Raw genomic sequence first — 18,852 nt, 5'->3', positions numbered from 1 at the left:
GTTTGACATGTCAAGACTAAAGATTTGAAGTGATTCTGTACAGTTGTCCCAAATCCATGAGACAGTATGGATCACAGTGTAAAGATGCTTTTTTTAATGCCAAAGAGCCTTAATGCTTGAAGATCACACACGTACAACAGCAGTTTTCTTTTTTGGCATGTATGCGCTGGGATTTTTTATTCTACGCACAGTATAAACCGTGTCTGAGTCTTATTTCCTTGACTTGATAAATTATATGAGTCACACATAAGTGTGGTCTAAAGATGGCAAATATCTCTACTGCATGTCATAACATGGAGGTGTAGACATGTCCTGTTCTCTGGTCTCCTTCTTGCACAGTGCAGCAAGATACTTATCTAAACATTGGTGAGGTCTATTCTCTAAAAGATCAAACATGTAAATGTCACGACCTGTGGACTTTAAATGACCTGTGGTCAGTGGTTTAAGTTGGACTTGGTTTAAATGTTTTCGGTTTTCAGTAATATTTTTGTGGATGTTGGGTGCCAGTTTTGTCTGCCATGGTTTACTCAAAAAAAAGAAAAACGAAACATACATAAAAACCAAACTACCATTACTAGAAGTACAAAAGAACAAAGGTTTAAGTTGTAAAGCACACAGAATAAATAAATGTACGGTGAAGAAAAGGCACCAGGGGGATTATACAAACCAAAGATGGAATCTAACAAGACACAAGTGAAACTAGTAAATGCATGAAAGGAGGGAGTGCATGTGGAAAACACACATGGGGAAACCTACAATGTAAAGCTAAAAACAAAGAATACACCAGAGAATGCATCAGTCAGACTGTATTGTCACACGATGAATGTGTCTTCTTGTTGTGTGGTTAAGTTTGTAATTCATCCATTTACAATGTCAAATTTTATCTTTTCCCAGACAAACAGCCTAAACATAGCTACGTCGGGTACAAAATGCCACAATGCTGACCTCAATCTGGCCTGGATAAAATAGCTTTGAGTTTACAGTGGTCCACATCTGAAATAAAAAATAAAATATTGCGCTACATGCATTGTAACAATCTGACCTTTTATGGGAGACAGTCACGTAGTAGTCTGGACTTTATTCATAGTGCCGTGTGTTTAGATCGGTTCTGTTCTTTGGATCATTTGGCTGGTCATTTGTGGGCAGAGGGCCGCAGACCACCCAAATGCTATTATTCCCCCAACTACATGGTCAGAATAGAAAAATGATATGTGCCAGATCTGCGCCACAAATACTTTGCTGTGTGTACTGGAAGTTGATATATCCTATGTTTTTACCTACTGTATCTTTAAAGTGAAAGCCTTTTATTTTACTCTCTGTTTTCAATTAATAACTTTTGTGAATATTGAATCATTTTTATGTTGATATTTAGCACAAAGCAATACTTGTGTGTGTGTGGCCTCACTTTACCTGAGTGTATTTATTTTATTGTATCTTTTTACACAATGATCAGTTGAAGAGAAGTCTCTTTTAGTGTATGCTTTTTAAAATACCAGTATTTGGAGATCAGGTTAGTGAATTGTAGCCCAAATCATTTAAATGTGCACTGACAATGAGAAGCAGAGTCCGTACTAAGAAAGTCCAAACTTATGCCAATGCTGCTGAGATTCCCACAGTATCAATGTACTGTCCTGTTTTACAAGGTTCAAAACACCACGAAGATCCAATAATTTCTTTTTGAGGCTACAAAGTACATCTCCAGAAAATGTCCTTAAAGTCCACTCTTCACTTTTTGAATTATGCTACTCAAAGGCAAACAGACGAATGCATCCAAAAACATCATTTCTTTAGAGGATGTAATAATCCCAAAATGCAATTTTCCAGATTTTTCCATTATGGTTTTGACGGACAATGTTTTAACCGTTTGTCCACACAGTGACCTTGGCTGCAGTCTGAATTCTGATGACCAGTCCTGAAGCAGATGTCACATGTCTTCCGAACCATGCAGGACCAGCGCAAAGGGTAAGTGGGTGGTCGCGGAGTGTGTGTCTGGTGAGACTAAGTGTGTGTGTGTGCGCCAAACAATCTGTCAAGTGTGTATGCGTAGCAAAAATCTTGGATTCCACAGTGTAGTCCCTGGTGTGTCCCGCAGAACTCACAACTGCTGCACAGAGCAGCTTAATTTCAGCTGTTCTCCATCCCTCACAGTTATGTGCTTTCATTCACATGTTTGTTTGCCCATGTGAAAAGCTACTTGAGCCCAGGCCAGGCCCATTATAAGGTCAGACTGCGCTCATTCTTAAGTGATTTGGACTCTAATAATCGTAATCGTTAACACATCTGGAACATTGTAAAAGTAGTGGTTGCAAACATCATCAGAACCTGAGACCTTTACTGATGACTGTAGCGTCATCTGTGTTCAACAGCATATAGAAAAGTCCCAGCACTTTATTCACTTCTCTCCCACTGCATAACTTCATTGCATGGCTGTGACACACATCACATCTGGTAAAGCATCTAAATTTCACAGAAGGCATTTGAGTAATACCTTCTGGCTGGATCCTCTAACTAATAGAACATACTGTGACCACTATGTGATGCTGTGACAGTGGAACTATTTCAATTTTACATGCACATGGCCTGGATTTGGCAGGATCTGCCTTGACTCTGTTTATATGTTGTTCTCTGGCAAAACATAGAACCATATCAGTAGTTTTTGTGACAAGCAAGTTTTAAAATTCAAGTACAACTGACTTCCTGTCAGTAACAAATAGACGTTTCCTCATCCTCCAAGTTTGGGCCGAAGTTGATTACACAGAATCCTTAACATATTCTGTTCCTATGGAGCAATGTAAAGTCAGAACTCACAAGTACCTATGTCAGTGACCTACGCTAACACAGTAATAAAATCGTACAATGAACAATATATATGAACCCTTGACTATTCTCCTGTTGTTGGCTTGTACATTAGATGTTGCAAAGGGGAGAGAGACAGGCTTACACTAGGCTACTGGGGGAGGAGGTTGGAAAAGCAGAACCTGGACAAGGTGTTGACAAAACTAGGGCAGATGAGTCGGAGCACTGCCATCAGAAGAGTCCGACTCATGCTTTGGAACCAAAATGAAGGCCAGAAAGTTTCCAAAAAAAACCCAACACAAACAAGAGAAAGCAAATGCAGCACAATCCAACATGGCTTACAACTAGTGTATGTAAACAAAGCCGTCTTCCTCGTATAGAGCAGCAAGGCAAGGCAAGTAGATCCGCATAAAATTTGTTATACGTCACAATGATGGAACAAGACTTTCTTAATAATGATACGGGAGATGCGACGTAACCACAAAACACTGTAGGTTGAGGACGTCGTAAACTGAGGATCTGCTCTAGTGCATTGTCAAATTCAGAAATGTAGTTGGCAAAACGAACAAACAAACAAACAGAATATTTTTTCATGGCAGTTGAGATTGGGATTGTTCTGAAGAGAAACAGTGGAAATATTGAACTAAACTGAAAACAAAAAGACCCCAGAGGAGATTCATGGACCTTGATGGAAGACATAACCATGGTTGGTATAGCAGCAGAGTAGGCAAAGGATAGAATGACATGGGGATAAAAGAAACAACCTAGGGAAGATTAATGTAGCACATGGAGGGGAACTTCCAGGTAACTGCTTCTCATTATTTACCAGGGTTGTTTATACTAGTTAAAATGATGAATGATGCTTTTGGCGGATTATATCAGCTGTCACTAATTTATGGCAATTTTATGAGAGCAGTAGGGGGTTGGGAATGTGGTGCTGATTGGGCACTAGGCGCTGGTGATGGTTGTGGTAGTGGGAATATTTGCCCTGCAGCAGTGGATTAAGTCTAGTATTTGTTTATGTATAATTTATGCATTTGCCTGGTGAGTTTTTCTACTTTGAGCCCGAGTGTCTGTAATGAGAACAAATGCCCTTTGTGTGGGATGGAACATCAGTGAGTGATTAGAAGGAGAAGACCTCTAGACCCTGGCTGAGTAAACGTACGGTATGAATAGAATGATAATTTTAAAAAATCTGACAAGAACAGAGTTATTTATGTCGTGAACTAAACACACTGTTGTACTTTTAGTGCTGTGTGCTTATAATTAACTGTAGTTTGTTGGGGAGCACAACTATCACAGGTGTTGATATTGAACAGATGTTGGAGAAGAGGAGACATTTGATTGTTCATCAGTGACCTTCATACAGCCATCCCTCCATCCTTGTTACTAAAGCTTCTCTGCCAACTACCCCAGTTTGTGTCATCTCCATTATGGCTGCCAGTCTGTCACTGCCAGCTGAAACACCCCAATCCCACGCCATATCACAACCTATCCCCCTAAAAAAAGCTTTTGGCAAGAGTTCTTCCTGTGCCTGCTGTGGGCCAGCCCTGCTGCTCTCATTTAATTAAATAGCAGGAAAACCCTGTGTGGTGGCGTCATGGTGAGAAACGTAGAGGAATGACTTAAAACGGGAGTGATGATGGGGGGGAGAGAAAACCCTGTGTGATTTACAACTTTCATTTGCATAATGGGATTAATAGGACCTCTGTGTGTATTCAGTAGTGGTGGGTGAGTAAGAATGGGGAGGGGAGGGGTGATGGCAGGGAGGGTCATAGATCAAGGCAGAGGGAGACAAGTGCAAGAATACACCTGCTTGACTGGACAGTGACAGGAGCAGCTAGATCTACCCCCACCATGGGGTTTTGATAACATGGCCTCTGAGGGGCAGGGGATGCAGCGAGGGTGAGGGCTGTGGGGCCCCCGTCACACTCAGCAGACCCCCTCCTTTTAACCCCAAGTGTGCCGTGACAGTTGGACCACATCGTACATCTCATTTATTTACCCCGGAGGAGCTGAAGGCATGTATGTATGTCTCCAGTGAGGCCTCGCTCAGATGGGCAGCAGTCTGAGCAGATGGTAAACAATGCTGAACTGAGCAGCAATGCCTCACACACAAGAGGAATCCCGGCACAACGATATGATTTTTTTTTAAGATTGTCTTTGTCATAACCTCAGTCACTTTTAATTTCCTGTGAACCAATGAAAACACTGCACATTTCCCATATTACACAGACAGCCAGGCACCTGTAAACACTAAAGAATGATGGTTTCCTGTAGTGTGGCTACGGAAGTTGACACGCAGTCACTGCTGACTGCACTTTGCCCTTTCCCTTTGCCTGAGGACTATTATCTTTGCTTTGACTTGAATCCAGATGTCCAAAACATCTTTGTGATTGCACTGCACTCATTCAATTCACTTTCCTGGAAATATTTTCTCTCAGACAGATGGGTCTTTATTTTAAATTTGTGTCTGGATTTTAAAAGAGACATTAGAGAAAACCATTTAAATCTCATATAGATTTTGTTATTTAATTAGTTTTTTTTAATTTTCACACTTTCACAAAGGCTTTTGGTGAGTACTCAAGTACAACGCTATTATCAGAAAAAAAATTTTCTATAATTTTGTACACATCCATAAAGCTTTATTACAAAGGATTTTACTTCCACTTCAGAGAAAAATGACGGCACAGTGTCAAAGCACCAATAAATAATGTTTTTCATTTCTTTATTGTTGACTAAAAGATTGCCCCAGTTTGCAGTAATTTGAAATACATTTAATTATTTCTACTAGGTTTGTGCCAGAGCAAGATTAGGTTTGATTATTTTGGATGAATCTAAAGTTTATCCAACAAATTCAATTATGAAAATAACAAAAAACAAACCCATTGGTTTGTTCTTTTTTTAGTCATACTTTAGTCATACTCAATTTGTGTTGTTGTTTTTTTTACTATAATGTTGCAAAATCATTACTGACACTGTAATGATCACATGAAGCCAAAAGTTTACATTATAGTCACAAATACTTGACAATATGTGTTAGTCAAGAACCTAAATAAAAAACAATTCTTTATCCGTTTTCTTTTTTGTTTCTTTATATATTTGCGATCTGCAATCAAACGTCTTTCTTTGGAAATGTTAAAATGTTGAAATCAAGCCAAGTCACCATCACAGACCAGCAATAAATTTCTACCGTGGTTCAGACTTTTCCCCTCACTTGCAGCACTGACTATTGTTGTAGTGAAGGCACCACTCCAAGACCAGCTGTCGAAGGAGAAAACACCCCTAACCCTCTGTAGTACACATGAGAATGAGCCCCATCTGTGTTGGACCTTCGCAGTGATGTCTGTTGATTGTTCCTGTCCAGCATCTTTGGTGATGTACAACAACACACAACTGTACAGTTGAGTTGGGCCCCACCCTCCATCTTTGGAGCCTGAATAATTAGAACGGACAAAATGTTTGGAATGGTTCCAATATGCAGTAAAATCACTACAATCACCAACTGTTAATGGGCTGAAAGATACTTCAAAGGGACCGTTGTCCATATTCAAACTAGCCTTTTAGTTGAGTGGTTCAGCTGTAAGACTGTCTAAATCAATTGAAGGTTAGAGGTGTGTCTAACATGATACAGAAGTACAGCTCTGAAATCTTCCAGGAGGTGTGTTGATGCAGGAAGAAACGGTGTGATTGGAGAAGGTTAAGTCTCCTTTTCCACTAGTCACAAAAGCCACTAACATCTGGCTTTTGTCTACAATGGGAAACAATACAATTGGCCTTTGGTTCTTGGTCAGATGACTTTGCTAGAGGCCCCATTCAGCAGAACATATTGATTTCTCTTTCTACTTTATTTTGGCAATCTGATGCGTACAAAGTTTAGTTTTTTGGCACTTAATTGTAAGATTCACTTTTGAAGGAGTGATCTCACACTGTTGTGCAACTACTAAGACCAAAAACTGAGGTCCCAGAAACTACACTGAGAATTCCTCTTCCTGATGAAATCAAGGAAAATTTGAATGCAGGTCTGAGTGTAGCTAATTTTCCTAGCTGAAGAAAATCTTTTTTTGAGACACCAGGTACCCCTTTTTGTTAAAAATCCTGTGACACATGGTCCCTTAAGGCAGGACTGAGGAGAGGGATACAGTTACAGTTTCTAAGTAGGGTGCTAGGGAAGCCCTGGAGCATCCTAACTCCCTAGACATTACAACCGACCATTCGACCACTGTGTCTGTGTGTTTTTGTAAGTACAATGACCATTGTCACCTAAGGTGATCATCTTCTTCCTTTTCTTTCTCCTTCTCCTTCTGCTTCTAAGAAGAACAGACAAGGCATCGGTCAACATCATGACCTGCTTATTACTGTTTGGAGGAACAAAGACCAACCTTCAACGTACCCTTCCAGGTAGGAGAGGAAAGTCAGGAGAACATTGATGTTTCAAACAATTTATAGGTCCACCTTGTTCCATTTGCTTAACAAGCCTATTAAAGCTCAGGCTTGGGTTAGACTAACTAATTAATAACTTAGTTTCCTCTACTGTCATTTAGAGATCATCTGTATTTTAATATAGTGGTTTTCAATCCGTGTATAAATGTCCGGGTCACGTTACTCTGCAAACACAGCGCTCTACACTGGAAAATATTTGTTATTTGCAAACAGATGCCTTATGTGCATGACTGTCAATGCACCTGTGATGATGTGTATTTATGAATATTTGTTTTCCCATGCTGCACTGCTCTGATATCTTGGAAGCCTGCTGAGTGAAGCAGGCCCACTGTGTGTTGCAGGAAGAAGGTAAAACAATGAGACACGGGGATCACGCTAAAATCCCCCATGCCTCATTCAGTCTCCATGTTGCTGGAGTACCACCCCTAATTTAATTACCTCCCCCTGTCTGACAGATTTGCTGTCTACGCTGTCCCTGCATTGCATTGCACATACACGCGCTCACATATATTGTCAGTGATCCATTGGGAAAAGGCCAGGTAGTGAAGGCCTGTTTTTCAGAAATGAAGCAGTCTAGCACGAGTGTGTGTGTTTGTGCGCACGTGTGTGTGTAAACATTTCCACAATCCCCCCCTGAGCAGGTGAGAGTTGTGCAGATGCTCTTCAGTCGGCAGGAAAAATAAGCCCTTAATTACCACCCAGTCTGTCTCCTACCCTTTACCTCCACCCCCCCTTTCCTCCCCTCTACCCGCTCCCTCGCACGCTGGGTTGCGGCGCTCGCCTCAAGGCTGGTGAATGCGGCGCAGGCCTCCGCCGAGAGTCTTTCCTTGTTATTATCCTTAAACAAGCAATTACAGCTAGTCCCCGTGTGGAGCAAAAAAGAGAGGGCACACCCATGGAAAAGCTCCGGGCTCCTCAGACAAACGAATAGCCAGGCACTCATGGGCAATTTTTGTTTCTGGAATTGGACGCACACTCCCACTGGTGCTGCGATGAGGGAAGAAATGCTATGGTGAGGATAACAAAACCAGCGAGCGGGAAAAAAGAAAGGAAGAAAAGAAAGCAAAGCTTAAATTGCAGTGTTGAAAACACAAGTGGAATGGCTATGTTTGACATGAGATGGTTACGAAACACAATTTCTCTATTTTTGCAAAGGCATCGCGGTCAGCTTCTCTCTGTCTAGGTTTTGGGGGTACAGTAAATTAGCAGGCAGCACAGGCCTCCGGAGGGGCAGGTCCAGTTCAGATGTTCTGCAGCCCAGAAACATCTGCAGCTCTCAGCAGGCTCTGACCATTGAGATCATGCAAAGAATTTGTCAATGAAAAAGGGATTTTTGGCCGATTTGTCAATTCTTAAATTGCTTACTGAGGGTTTCTAATATTTGAAAAACCAACTGGTGTCCCTAAATAATGGTTGCAGCCTTAATTATATTTGTCAGTGGGTTTATATCTGTTCAAAGGAAAAGAGAGGTGCCACCTATAGGAAACTAACTAAAAGTTAGTGGAGGAATACATAACTGCATGTTCAGGTGGTTAGTTTGGTGAAAGGTGTCCTAATTTGCACAGGCTTAGCTGGAAATGGACCATGTGAGCAGGAGCAAGTTAGAAGAGTGACCTAACTTACATATATGCATATATAATATATATAATATGTATTAACATATATATTTATATATATATTGCAATTGTTTATTGCAAAATGTTACATTTTCTTTACCTTAATACTGATTTATTTATCAAGATTTATTAATGTAGAGAGAGGCAACTTTCAAAACAATACTACAACAACAAATAAACAAGTTGTACTGGCATTAGTTTGTTTATGGTGCAGCCAACAGAGACTGGCCATGAGCAGCAATCAGTGTGTGCCAGGGATTCCTTCTTTTCCCATTCTATTAAACATCTTTCTGGAATGCATCATGACAGATGCCTTGGCGGACCTTGAAGGAACCATGAGTACAAGAGTTAGAGTAATCACCAACCTCTGCTCTGCAGATGAGGTTTCTGGGCTAAGTTATTGACTTTGGATTTATTTATATATCACAGCGCCTTCCAGTTTATTGCATATTTATTGAAACCCAACCTAAAGAGGTGCTTGATACTTGCTATATAATAGAGCGCAGAGGAATTTTTTTTTTTTTTTCTGAAACGATTGTTGGAATAATCCTCAATTATCAAGGAACTACAATCCTCTGTGATTGTCTCTTTTCTTTTGCTCTAAAAAACAGCATCCATGTGCAGAGGCGATCATCAGAACTTATTACTGGCAGTTAATGTCCACAGATGTTTATTTGTACCCAGGTACTGCATTTTTTTCACATGCATAATGCTTTTATGATGGGAAGTGCTCTGATGTCCACAATGATCTACTGTGAGTTTATCCTTGAAATGCAGCCACTGGGGGGAGCCAAAGTTGAATTGAGACAAAAACATAATGTTCCTAATATTTGTAGATGCCTATCAACTTGTAGGAAGTAGAATTGGTAAGTGTGTGGGTTCACCCTGTAGTGACCCGGTGCCTGTTTTAACACAGTGATGTGGGTGTTATGTTACTGGGTGGGTTCTGTTCCCCCTCCCCAGCGTCTATTTACTCCATAACAATGTGTGCTGAGGTCTGGCACACATTAGTGCCAATTTAGCCATTGCCCCCTATAGTAAGTATTACCCTCTCTGCTTTTTGTTTCCTTGAAATTACATCACATAAATGACCTCACTGTGCGGCACAGCCTAGTCTAAACACACTCTCTGTGCGAGGTTGCCATAACAATGTGTTCCACTGGCTCCCAGCTCAGGGTCTACAGGTCCAGTCCATCGCTCATAAAGCTGTAATGCTGCTAGAAGCACAAGTTCTGCTCCACTCTCTCACTTCCTCACCATCCTTTTCCAGTGCTGTGATGACGACAGATTGTTTTTCACAAGGAAAGTGAATGGATTCACCAGATGTGCTGTATTAGACAAAATGGAGCATGGGAAAGCTCTTTATGAAAAAATAATGGTGCAATTTGAAAAAGTGTGACTCCAGGGCTGCGGAGTAAGAGGCATTAGCTGTTAGCTTAATGCAAGTCTTGTTTGGTTTGTATCTTCACCAAGAGAAAGGAAAAGTATATGTTAAAAATTGGAATGTTAGTAGTTATATACATTATATTTAATATTTACATTTATATACATTTACTTTTTAGTAACATACAGCAGCATACTCACAACCAATTTCAGCTGTTAGTTCACTTCTGAAATTAATTTAAACCTAAAATCGTTTCGTCCTCAGTCATTGGGGAATATTGAGTGTCTATTAAAGAAGCTGTAAATATCCCTGTGTTTTCTGCAAGTACCAATTCACCCTGTGTACATTGTTCTTTCACACGCTCACATGAAGAGAAGTTCAATATTATGAAGTTACAGTATTAGCAGCAGCAGTGTGTGTTTGCTGTGGGTGATGACTTTTGGTGTAATATCTGTTCTTCTTTAATTAACTTTTAATAATAGCACAGCCTAAGGCACAAAAAAACAACTAAATATTGCAGTAAATATCACACTCTGACATTTAACACTTGATTGACAGCAGTACACGCATACAAGAATGGAAACCAGCTCACAAAATACACCTTTGAAAACCATCTTCTCATTTTTTACAAAACCAATCTATGATGATTTTGATTTGCGTACTTGATCCCCAGGCATTAGTAAAAGGTTAAATGCAGAGGAGAAAGTTTGTTGAGTGAATTTGTGTCTATATATGTACAACAACACTTTTTGATTGAAGTATCAGGCCTGATACTGATTCTGGTATTTCAGGTATTACATCCCTACATTATAGTTTTACTGCATTTTAGTGTACCAACTAATATGGTTTGTCTGAATACCTTTTAACCAGCGACTATTTGTACGTCAGCTGGTGCATTGTACTGTTGTGCCAGGTATACCTCTGTCCCTAATTTTTTTTATGGACAAAGTAGAGCAGTAAGATGACTGGAAATTCAGTATAAATTCAAATAATGTGTCTTGGAGGAGCATTCTGGAATAGAATATGGTTTGGATTTGATTTAAAGTCTGTTGTGCATTCATCCAATCCCTAACCACTTATCCCTTATCCTCATCCCAGCTGACAGTGGACAGAAAGCAGGGTACAAAGGACTGTGGGAAAAAGACTGACCAGATAATTATCGATTTTAACACAGAGATCCAGAGATCCTTCCAGAATCTTACTGTGAGATGCTAATCTGAAAAATGCTAATAAAAACATCAATACAAATTCTGAACATGAATGTTTATTAGCTGTTAGTATAAAGTTTATTTTATATTTATGTCTCAGAGGCTTTGTGGCTTCTTCAAGTCACATCTGTTTTGCAGAAGTCAACTTCCTCCCAACACTCTTAAAGACCTGATAGTTGTGTCAGGGTTAAACACATAGCCTGCCCTTGTACGCATGCACACACACATGCACTCACACACACGGTGCACAGAGACTGTGATGAGTCAAATTGAGGGTTGCTAATTATAGCCTGGGGAAAGTTTTGCTTCTGTGCTCGTCATCAACTCTCTTTGGGAAGAGGAGAGAAAGAAGAGCTGTTAGTTGGGGCTGATGGGAGGTGGGTGACGACTTCCTTTCCCTCCTCCTCTTCTTTCTCTACTGTGCATACTCATCGTGCATCTGGTCCTCTTTAAAAGATCCAAGCTCCCAGGCTCTGCCTCCTTTCACTGCTCTTTATTGTCTTTATTTTTAAAAGATAAAGATTTTTTTTCTTCAGAAAAGTGTTCCTCAGCATTGGACTGAGGGACACATTTTTTTCATCATGCAGCACAATTAGGACTCACTATTGGAAAAAAAATATTGTTGGCCCAATGTCATTCAATTCTAAAATTGCAATAAAAAATAATTAAATCAGGAGAAGACCTCCTGAATAAGCTGTGATTTATTTTGACTAAGTGTTCCTGGAATGAAGTATTGTAATACTAAAACTAAAACTACAAATACTTGAAACATGTTTCATTGTTGTAAGTATTTGTATTTTGTGCGTAGGTGGTAACATGTTTGGGTGCCAAGATAGGTTAGAAAAAGTAGATAAAAAGGACCAAATGTCTGTCTTCATTGATGTACAGGTTGTGGTGTTGTTTGGCTTCAGTCTTATTTAAAATGCCTGGCATATCATGAAGTTGGAAATCAGGTAATGACTATTAATAATTGTTAATGGACTCTTGTATTTAGGCTAAATGTCCTCTACCCAAACCGCACACAGTAGTATTACTAGTTCTGATAATAGTTATCAAGAAAGGTGGATATTTGTTTAATTTTTAATCCTTTGGCTTTTCATTAGAGTAGAGAAGATAATTCATCAAATAATTACCTGCTAATGAAGAAATGATAGATAGATATTGTTTTGATCTATTTTTCTCCTCATCATGTCTGTCCGTGTTTATATTTAGTCCATACTTTGGCAGAGCTCTACGTGGGCTTTCACTTCATGTAAACATGTTAGATGTACGAGGGAATGCTAGGCGGTTCACACATACTGTGTACAGTACATCAGTGATTCTCAACTACTGTGCCGTGGCACATTAGTGGGCTGAGAGATAGGAAAATTACCCAATTTCACCTAATTCGTCTGATAAAGGGCAACTGCAAATATTTTATCAGTGACAGGCACAGAGGATAAATACTCCACAAGGTGACAGCAGACAGCTTTAAAAACTAAAGAAAAGCATCTCTGAGCTGTTGGAGAAGATATTTGTGTGGGCTTTTCTTCAATTCCTGTGAGTATATCAGGGTTAATATATTTTTTTACATACATTATTGGATATAAAATATGTGCCGTAGCTCAAAAAAAAAAAGGAATACAGTACTCAGTACAAACGCTGCAGGTAAAAAATACACTACATTCTGTTACATACGTTAACAGTACATTACATTAGTCATTCCATTTGATGCACATCTTTTTATGCAGAAACTGACTGTTTGGTCCCAACCTTTTGTCTACCAAACACTTTTGTTGGGATAAACCCGAGCTGAGTATTGCGCAATGGCCATAGTCTTTGTGATATACATACTAATGATATATATACTAATTTCTACATTTTAGCACTGAAAGATTGGCCTCCGTCATAACTGACCAAGACTCTCTACTTTTAAGGTAGTTATTTTATTATTTCTTACATATTGTTCTCTATGTTGCTTTTGGTGTTTTTATATATAAAAAAAGCATTGGCAATAGGAGCGATTGTCTCATCCAAGTGCTGGGTTTGGAAGGTGCACTCAAGAGCTAACGCCTATACTGAACTAATATGCATAATGGGAGATGACTGGCCAGAGCTTGCATTGCTTTCTGGAAAGTTGAAATGTTTTAGTGCACGGAGCCCAGCAGAGCATTAATGAGTCCAGAGTGCAATCAAGCACAGCGTGACGTTTCCCCCATTCAAGGTGATTGAGCAACATTTTTGTTGCAGCTTCCAGTGTGTTTGTGTTCATTTACTGTAAGATGAGGATGTAAGCGAAGTAATTAAAAATGTAGGAAACAGAGAAAACACGACAGGTAATGGCACATAATAACTGGGAATACTTTTCTCGTAATTACTTGACCTGCACCGTGTTGATGTATTGTTTTCCCTCAGGGATGATAATATGAGGAAGAAGCTCTTCTCAGATGCGAGTTTTCTGGAGTTACAGGCTATAAAGATTTTGCAGCTTGTAGATGCATTGTAGAAAAGAACTGTGGGGGTGCACAGTACAGCTAGATGCCTCTTTCTTGTTTGCATGTTCTCATGACCCCAAAATGGTGTGGGGCCACAGTGGCTGAAGATAAGGCTTGGAGACCAGGGGTGTAAAGCCCTAAAGCTTTTCAGTCCAGAAGCAGGATGTCACCCAGCTTCCCGTGTGAATAGAATCTCAGATGCAGGCTCTTTCCTGGGGTAGCCCACTCCCCCCTTACACACACACACACACACACACACACAACTGCCAAATCCCCAAACCCGAGCCGGCCCTGGCACTAAACATCAGCTGAGCTTCTGCAACCCACCACTGTCCTCCCCCTCATCTCTACTTTCCTCCCCGGCCCCTAATTGCTTTTATGCCTTTATTCTCACAGTGTGAGAAGTTTGACAATGTACATAAACGAAATTCCAGAATAGCAGCGGGATATGGAAAAAACACATGTGGAAGCAGTTTGCTACCCCACTGGAGAAGACTGGGAAGCTGCAGTTTTATGTATTTGTCCTGGGCAAAGAGGGACACTGTTAATGTCTGGGTACCATTTCCACTTTTGTCTACATTAGAGTAGGCGACATCTTTGATTTGGTTATTGCATGTTTAATTCTGCAAATTCTAACTTACTGGACTGGCCTGCCCCATGTGTTTTTGGGAGTTCCCCATAAGACTAATCAACCTCATGCCAATTCACTGTGGTAATTCTGGCCTAAATTGTTCTCCTTTCAAGCAAAGAGAGTTCCTCGTGAAGATTGCACGGGCACGAACCACAGACGGTTTGGGTGCATTCTTCCACCTGACAGTGATTAGTGCTGGGTTGAGCATGAAGCTATTCTGTCAGGCCCCTGTGTGCAGTGTGGTTGGTGGAGCTCAGCTTGAGGATTCCCAGTTAGTGCCAGAACTCAATCATAAAGAGTTCAAAAGTTGTAGTTGTGACCACTGGATGTTGGAGCCCTCTAGTGTAATGATATTCCTGTTCTTCTGTGTTTTTTTTTTTTTAATGCTGCAGTTTATTGCCTCCTGATTGGTCGAGCCTCCAGCCCCCATGCTTCCTGAATGGCAGGCAGCCTAGTTGAGCTGCAAATCCGTTTGACAAATCACAAATGAAGATACAAGACCACTTGAGTAACAGTTACCGGCAGCTAAGAGCCAACCTTGGCCCTATTATTCTGGACTGTAGAAAGAGTACAGGATAGGAGCCAAGTTTTTAAAACATTACTGTCAGACTCAGAGGATCACTGTGCATCCCATTTGCAGGGAAGTTCTCGATATAGCGACAAAAAACATATTGACATTTAAACATCCTTATGGTTAAATTACAGTTTTGCAAGAGGGATTTTTCTGTTTATTGTTACTGTGAAAAATACTTCAAAATCTTTTACCGGTCAGTCATTGACGTTGATCCATAGTGCAGGAGTCACCATCCTTTTTGAAACAGAGGGCTACTTGTACGGTACCTATTAATATAATACTTGTTTGAAACAGACTTCCTGAACAAAATAATAATAATCCAAAAGAAAACTAATGCTGTTCCGTGAAGTTGTAGGACATGCAATAACACCCATTTCAATATCATTTCAAGTGTAACTGATCCAAAAAAACAAAAACAGTACAATTTCTGACCCTCTTGTTGACTAGTTTTATTTTTAGAACATACCCCACGGGCACCTTAGGCTACCAGGTGCCCCCGGGAACCACGTTAGTGATCCCTGCTTTAGTGTATGCTAATTTCATACCTAAACTTGATATCCAAATTTACCAATGTTTTTGTACATGTAGTTTGAAAGTCAATGAGAAATTGAAAAGGTCAGAGGTAAGCTTAGACCATTAAAACCAGGAAGATATCTGTCAGCAATGGTCACTTTTTTAAACTATGTAGCACAAGAATTTACCTCATGCACACAAACTGCAAATACAATTTGCATACCGCCTTAAAAAAAACGAAATATGGAAAAGTTGATGGAAATCCAGTAACTGAGACGTTGAGAGAAAACAGCTGAAAAAAATGGTTTGTCTGCTAAAAGTATATGCTTTTCTTAAAAATAGATCCTGACAGGAAGGTATTGAATTTTGGTGGTGGGAGTATTTGTGTGATTGGCACAGAGGTATAATTCCATTGTTATTTTAGTATCTCCATTCTTATTAGAGAAGATCAAGCCTGATCCTTTGCTTCTATACAAAAATTTGCATCCCTTGCAACGCAGGGACGTCATTGATCATTCAACGTGAAAAGATTTAGGAAATACAAACAAAAACATACTGAGTGTATGTATATTGATGGATTAATATCCCTAATAAATCCCTTTAGCAGTGGATTAACCTCCTTTAAAATAGCTAGCTGAGTCCATTCAATGAGCATTTACATGCAGTGTTGAGTCGCTGTGTGGGCGTTGCTTATTCTCCTTTTAGAATAGTTTTTTGCATTTACATACATTTTTGCATTTTGACAGTGTTCGCACCATTGATCTTCTCCACATTTTTGCATTTTGACAGTGTTCGCATTTCATCCTGTGGACGTTTTGTTGTTTTTTTCCTGCTCATTTTAACAAAGCACAGACTGACCTTCAAAGTTGTGTCCTGTTTGCTGCTGTTTAACCACAACAGATTTAGACTCTCATCGCTCCAGTTCTTGTAGTTAAGGGGGGGTTTAATGGTGGGAAGGGAGGAGTGTTGGTGGTAATAGGTACAACCAGCTCCAGATGTTGGTCTGTGAGTAAATCCTCCCCAGACTGTAGAGCATAAATCTGACGAGTGAGGCCATAAAAGCAGGTTATTCGTGTGTCTTCAGTGGCAGATCCCACAATCTCCTGGGTCACTGGGATCGCTAGTCTATCTTTCACCGGTAAATTGTTGGCACCACAGTCTTCCAGCTGGACCTGCGAAACATTCCTCAGCAGCGCTTCTTTCACAACAGGGATTTTTCATGTTTTTATTATCTGTACATATTTATTCCCTCGTTCTATTTGATTTGTACAACATCTTAAACAAGTCTTTGGAGGTGAAAATTCAAAATGCTCTAAACTTTAAAGTGGACGTAAAGCAATAAACAATTTGGCTGAAGCTTGATTTTATTGCAGATATTTACTTCCATTGAAACTTGTCATGGGACTACATAAACAAGTGAACTGAATATGTTGTCACAACAGCCCAGCATTGAAAAAAATACCTGTGGAGATGGGGAGAATCTTCGAAAGTGATTGAGTTATTAAACATAAAACAACAAACCACTGTATTTTTACTATTTATCTGGAGGTGGTAATGCACCGTAGGAGCTAAACTAATACACTGAATCAGTAGACAGGTGGGTAACTCTTGACACTTGACACCAACTAATTTGCTTTGCTTTGTTTAGTTCATGCTAGTTTAACCCTAGATAAATCTGGAAGGTTGGGTTAAAAAACACCCAAATCACATATGTGGAAAACTTTATAAAAAAAGTGTGACAAAAACTAAAAAAAAACAAAACAATACGCATAATAAGGATGCGTATTCAGTAGAATAGACTCACCATCTGGTAGCTTGAAAGGGCATGAAAAGTATTTCAACAGTTCAAGGCCACAGAAGTTGGTGTGATCCACAACCACAGAATGTTTCTGTCAAAATGACCTTTCTTCTAGGACACCAGAAGACTAAAATATCGAAAAATTGTATCCTGACACATGAGCACTATCATCTTTCCTCTTGTATTTCACTTCCATCATTGAGACCATGGGGCCAAAAATGTGTTTCTAATCTGAGTTGTACTCAGTGTGGGACATTAGCCCGGGGAACAGTTTCTGCTCAGAGCCTTAGAGGGCTGTTGGAGGAAACATTCACTGACAGCACCCACTGAAACTGTGAGCTGTAACAGGCCATTTGTGCTTTGATAATTCAGCCCCAGCAGACTTTGTATGTGAGAGACTGCAAAATCTATTTCGTCACCTCGTGGATGTACTCTGCAGTATATAAAAACAAACAGACCTCTTTGGAGTCTATGCTGAAAAAGCTCTCCATGTGGTCCACTGAAAGTATGCAGTATGCAGGCCGTTTCCTGCAAGTCTAGTATGGCCATGATGACTATTATAGAAATACATCATATAGGATTTTCTTTTAAGTGAAATTTATTTTAATGGGCCTCAAAAAGAGGCTGGCCTTGTGTTTATAGTGCTTTAGTTAGTGAGATATACATCTTTACTTTTATATGCTGATGATATCCGTTTCCACTGGTCTTTTTAGCCCACAGATCAACATTGTTTAATTTCATTAGGGCTTTGTCTGACTAGCTTCAAAGAATAGTTATGCAACAACTACCTTCATCGAAACTCTGAAAAAACAAACGTATTGCTCCTGTTACAAGTCTTTCAAAAATTACATAAAAAGTCGGTGAGTTTCATCAAGAAACCTTGATGTTGTCCTCTATTGTGTCCTTTATGTTACTCCAAATAACTAATATGTACCTGTGTTTTAATATGAAAATTGTTTTGAAACTCAATGTTCTGGTGTCAAACATTTAACTGGATTTCATCTCCCAATACTGTAAGTCTTTTTTTTTTATCAGTTTAAGAGGGAACTTAACACCATTTAGGCTGTATAAAACATTGCTTCGAGGCTTTTATCTACTTCCTCCCTCCTTAAACGGCCTTCAATCTGTGGAGATCAATAGATATGTTGATACTGCCATACTTTGGAATTGAAAGTAGCGTGTGGCATTTGTATAAGTGAACAATACTGCGAACAGCCAAGAAATAAACATTATAAAGGAAAAATGGCAGCTTAGAAATTATGTTATAATAATGTGCTATAAAGTTATAAAGCTATAAAGGATATGAGATGATCTACAGATACTGTGGTTTTCATGTTAAGACATGTGATCCTTTGATCCTTTTTTATTTTAGCAGTGTTACAATCAAATGCATGTACTTGTATTTCTCTGAGTAA

The 18,852-nt window shown here is 39.6% G+C and overlaps 1 long non-coding RNA gene across 3 annotated transcripts in view; it reads left to right on the top strand.

The window, feature by feature from the left end:
* Positions 1 to 15,482, top strand: part of LOC112487653 (uncharacterized) — a 54,956-nt gene extending 39,474 nt beyond the window's left edge. Inside the window, exons 3-4 of one of the 3 annotated variants that reach the window (XR_003050962.1) lie at positions 1,877 to 1,962; positions 14,945 to 15,482. This is a non-coding gene — a long non-coding RNA (uncharacterized LOC112487653). Of the gene's footprint in view, positions 1 to 1,876; positions 1,963 to 7,111; positions 7,200 to 14,944 lie in introns of those variants that run through there. The other 2 variants (XR_003050960.1, XR_003050961.1) reach the window with 2 other exon arrangements.
* Positions 15,483 to 18,852: the final 3,370 nt, after the last annotated feature.

The sequence above is a fragment of the Cynoglossus semilaevis genome, chromosome 10 (genome assembly GCF_000523025.1).
Source record: "Cynoglossus semilaevis isolate Cse_v1.0 chromosome 10, Cse_v1.0, whole genome shotgun sequence".
Taxonomy (NCBI): Eukaryota; Metazoa; Chordata; class Actinopteri; order Pleuronectiformes; family Cynoglossidae; genus Cynoglossus; species Cynoglossus semilaevis.
The sequence above is the reverse complement of the archived record's forward strand: the minus strand, read 5'-3'. Positions and strand labels throughout refer to the sequence as shown.